The 4,692-nt window shown below is 43.0% G+C and overlaps 1 long non-coding RNA gene across 1 annotated transcript; it reads right to left on the bottom strand.

Moving 5' to 3' along the window:
- Positions 1-897: 897 nt before the first annotated feature.
- LOC144116155 (uncharacterized) lies at positions 898-2,470 on the bottom strand. Its single transcript, XR_013311761.1, has 2 exons — positions 2,272-2,470; positions 898-1,355 (listed from the first exon to the last, which is right to left on the bottom strand). It is a non-coding gene; the product is annotated as an uncharacterized LOC144116155 (long non-coding RNA).
- Positions 2,471-4,692: the final 2,222 nt, after the last annotated feature.

Here is a 4,692-nt window from a genome sequence, read left to right as displayed (position 1 = left end):
ATAGTGCTCTCGTGCACAGGCCAGCGAAATTGATCTGCTCGCGCCGCCGCGGGCTCGAATCCCAGTTGCGGCAATATTTATTTTATTATGTTTGCCAAGGTCATCCTCAAGGTCAAGCTTCACACTAACTCTGTGAGCCAGTTAGACCTCGTGAAGTAGTACTTTCACACTAAAATATTAGTCCTCCTGAGCCAAAATGACAGTGACAATGTTTACAATTGCTGTACAGTTGATGCCTTCATAACCGTATAAAGACACTCCATAAGCACATTTCTGACCAGTCCAGCTCGATTCAGCACCTCAAATGAGTGTGAACGCGGCTACCAGTTCAGATTTACATAACTAGTGTTAACAAAGGTCATCAACATGCTTCATCAAAGCATCTGTATTTGATAGCCTCTTCTCTCTCTTTTTTTTTACTGTGAGTGTTTTTCACTACCACTGCCTGTTCATAATGACAAATGCTACAACTGGTTAACATGCCTTGTATTTGGCAACAGCATGGCAAGACAGCCTAATACATTTGTAGCGGAGTCTGCCAAACAAGTTTTGGTACTATGTATTGCTGAACTTGGCATGACTGTATGCTGATATTGTGAAATAACATTGAGTGGCCATTATGTCTTGCGTTTTTCTCAGATCTGTCTGCTGTAGGCCAAAGTTTGGGCACGAGCGCAAAACAGATTTGTTGAAAATACTTTTCATGAAAACAGTTACTTATGGTACTGAGTACTGTGTAACAAGAAAGTATCTGCTGAGACTATGTTCAACTGTAAAAAATGTCTGAACAGTGAATCATTCATAGTGTCGTGGCACAGGGGTTCACTCGAACCCGGGCTCCGTTGGGTAACGTGTCCGCGCCTTCGGGTTGAAGAAATATGGAACTTCAAGCTTGGGAAAACGAAAAACAAACCGGTTTACTGGCACTTTTCATGAAACTTGATTACATAATTTAAAAGGAAAGAGAAAGAGCAAACAGTCAAGAATTAAAAGTTAATAGCGTCGAGCAACTGGATGAGCCTTGTCGTCAGGGCCCAGAGCGATCGTTCGTACTCGGGACACTCGTTAAATACACTGAGGCTCCGCCGCTTTCACCACACGATTCACAGATCGGAAGAGTCGCCGCACATAGCACGCTGAGCCCTGTGGGAATGGGCGATGAGGATACGGAGGTCCGCTGCTACTTAGTCCTCGGGAATGCGCTTCTGCCCGCTTCCTTTCGTCATCTTGTCTATCGTCGGTCGCGTCTCACGGTCCGACACAAGGGGAGCGTGCGTGGGAGATTCCACGGGTAGTTTCCCCGATACATCTTTTTTCTTTTTCGTAAGGTCAACGAGGGGTCAAACAACGTGTCCCTAGGAGGGTTGTAACAATAGTTAACAGCAAATTGAGAATAATAAAAGGAGCATTACAAAAAACCTGTTTACTTATAAGAACAGATAACACAGTGTACCCAAAAATATCTGGGAGGAATGTATGCAAAAGGACCTAGCAAACATGTTTGAAGTTTTCTGCCAGCATCTCGCCTCCCCCCCCCCCCTCTTCCCAGAAAAAACAAACTTGAAGCATGTTAAGAATGTTAAGCATGTTAAGAATGGGTAGAAGTGTTTAAGATCATTCTAAATATAGATTTTTTAAAGTATTTGCAAGATACCAAGTTTTCATGAGAAGCACTGAATATAGAATATTCAATCTGTGGTAGAAGAAGCACCAAAAGATATTGACAGAAGAACTAGGGGGTTGTGCTGATCCTGTGTCATTGTCTTGTGGTGCTGCTGTTGCCATGGTATACCAACAACTCACCAATGTACGGTTCTCCTCTGTTGTATGTTAGCTATGTGCATGTTTGACAGAGTTTTCCATGGCCACTTTTGTTAAATCCTATCATCCAGAAATCTTGAGTCATAGTCATGACCTTGTGCTGCACTGCTATCTTCTGTTTTGTCAGCCTCAAAGGTTAGCAGAATGTGGCTGTGTAGGAAAAACTTCGTTGGTGTGCTGGTGCCTTGTGTACCAGTTGCCTGGCATTATGCCAGTGAATGGAGCGTGCATGTTCCCTCATGATTGCCTTGGAAATGTTGCTATGGGTTATGGCACATGTATATGGGTTTTTCTGCGCACCCAAATTTCGTTGAGTTTTGTCAAGATCATACATGTCAGAAGGGCTAGTAGTTATTATATCAGAGCAGTGTGAATGTGAAAAAACATACTGCAGTGGGTAAATGAAAACTAAAAAGACTGGTACGATGTAAAGCTGCTGAAACCGCTCACCAGTTCTTGAAAAAGTGAACATATCACCACTAAATTAAAGCTTCTGTTTGGGCGAGTTTGTAATGATCCATTTGCTTCAGTGGTTTTGTTGCTTGTCTTCCTTTCATGTGTCCCATCTTCCTGCACTCTTTAACAATCACATCACTACTACGATTCACAATTTTTTACCTAATGTGTTTGTCTTTGGTGGCTTGCAAAAATGGCTCAAGCTTGCAGATCTGCAATGTCAACAGGACGGCATATCAAGGTCCACAGAATGTTAAATTACTGAATAACTTGGACGGTGATCTGCGTGCATTGCTAAATAATCAATTTCAAAAAACACTGCCTAACTATGTTATTGACATTGTTGTAATGAATCGCTGTGTAGCCCACCCCTGTTATGCCTCTAAGAGAAGAGACAGCAGTATGTGTAAATAAATAAAAAATACTTGAATGCTTCCTTCCCAAAAAATTGATGCCATGCAATGACACCATTTTTTAGACATCAACTGATAATCCTTATCGCATGCTTTGTAGCATTTCCAGCCTTTGTAGCGTTTCCAGCAGTTAGCCTGTCTGTAAAGGCGTTTTTTGTTATTGTTTCAGCAATGTAGGTGCTGATTAAACCAAGGTGCATTGTTAGTGCATGAATCTGTCAATAAGAACAGCATGTTTATTACTGTTTATCAACGTGTACTGTACGCGTTAAGTTGCATATGAACCAAGTCACTCACACATGGATAATCTAGTCCGCAGAAAATGTTCCTTATTTCGCACGAAACGCGACCACAGAATGGAAAAAGCCAATTCAGCAGCAAGAAAAGGTAATCGATGTGTTGCGAGTGTGAAAAATGAGATCTATGCATGGGGACAGAATGCCGAAAAAAACTCCGGACCATAATCAGCTCGGCATTCTTTCCGGCTTTCCTCAGCAGCGCCTCGCGGAAAGTCAACTTCACGCGACCGCATGTTCCTTTAACAGTGTACCATACTGTACAGAAAACTAACATCCACATCAGTGTGACGCTGCATGTGACCGAAGGTGTGGTTTGACTGCCAATTTATGTGAACTGGAAGGAATACATCACTCGTCTGACATCCGCACTGTGCAGAAAGTTGTGTGGACTCTGTTGTGCAGCTCCTTAACTTATGTTTCGAAGAGAAAACTCGCAGTGCCTTGGTGCGAAGTACACTGTAGGAAATGGCTTGTTTGATGAGAAGGGGCCTGGTCTTGCAGCGTCAGTAATCATAATTTTTATTTTTGGTTAAGTACACAGACAATGAATACAGGGGAAAGGATGATGCACTGCTGCTGCTGCTTGCCATTTACTGTTCGCACTCTTGCACAGACTTATGCAGTAAAGAGTGCTGGCACTGTGAATGAATGAGAATCACCATCATGACGGCAGGTTTCTGCAGTAAAATGTCGGCCGGAGTCGATGTGCAGTTTTCTCTTTTCAGACTATGTATTATTTCTGTTCAGACAATTTCTCAGGTTATCAGATATGCTTCTTCCCGTTACAATATGTCAAAGATATGTTGGCATCTGCATACTCTGCAATGAAAGCTGAGGAAACCACCTTTCTCTGACTTTTACATTTTTGCAATGCTCGTGAAAACAATCATTCAAACGTACCCCAGTCTGCAGTTAAAGAAACCGTACCTAAGACAGCGGGGTCCAATGTACAATTAATCCTGTGCACTGAAAAAATCCGATGTTATGTTGTTGTTTTTTTTCGCATTCTATTCGTGCAAGAAATGGTTGGCCTAGTCATCTGGCAGAACGATTGCAGCTCGTTTGGCACAGAAAACAACCACTTTGACATTGAATCATTGAATCGCTGTCCGATTTTCTCTTGGCTATATATATGGCAGTTTGGTTGCTCTGAAGAGCAATGAGGAGACAGTGCCTTTGTTAAAGGACTGCTTCCATACAATTCATTCCACCGTAAACTTGTCAAGACAGCTATCGTGAAAACATCTCTTCAATGTCATGTTCACACAATGTTGGCATCAGGTCCTTAAAGAATGCACATTTAGCAGAAGCACAGTATGTCAACTGTGTTTTGGCATATGTTGCTGAAGGGTTATGGGGGCTTAACGTCCCAAAGCGACTCAGGCTATGAGGGACGCCGTAGTGAAGGTCTCCGGAAATTTCGACCACCTAGGGTTCTTTAACGTGCACTGACATCGCACAGTACACTTGCCTCTAGAATTTCGCATCCATCGAAATTCAGCCGCCACGGCCGGGATTGAACCCGCGTCTTTCGGGCCAGCAGCCGAGCGCCATAACCACTGAGCCACCGCGGCGGGTGTTGCTGAAGGCTTCATGGTATAGTCTCCAGGGCATTTCAGCTGTTGCATAGCTTGAAAATCAGGCAGCAAACTAATGTGAGTGTTTTTTTTCTTCACAGCACTTGTTGCATTACTTTGTAGGAT

This window comes from Amblyomma americanum, chromosome 1, assembly GCF_052857255.1.
Source record: "Amblyomma americanum isolate KBUSLIRL-KWMA chromosome 1, ASM5285725v1, whole genome shotgun sequence".
NCBI classification, from domain to species: domain Eukaryota; kingdom Metazoa; phylum Arthropoda; class Arachnida; order Ixodida; family Ixodidae; genus Amblyomma; species Amblyomma americanum.
Note: the sequence above shows the minus strand (reverse complement) of the source record. Positions and strands in the feature narration are given on the sequence as shown.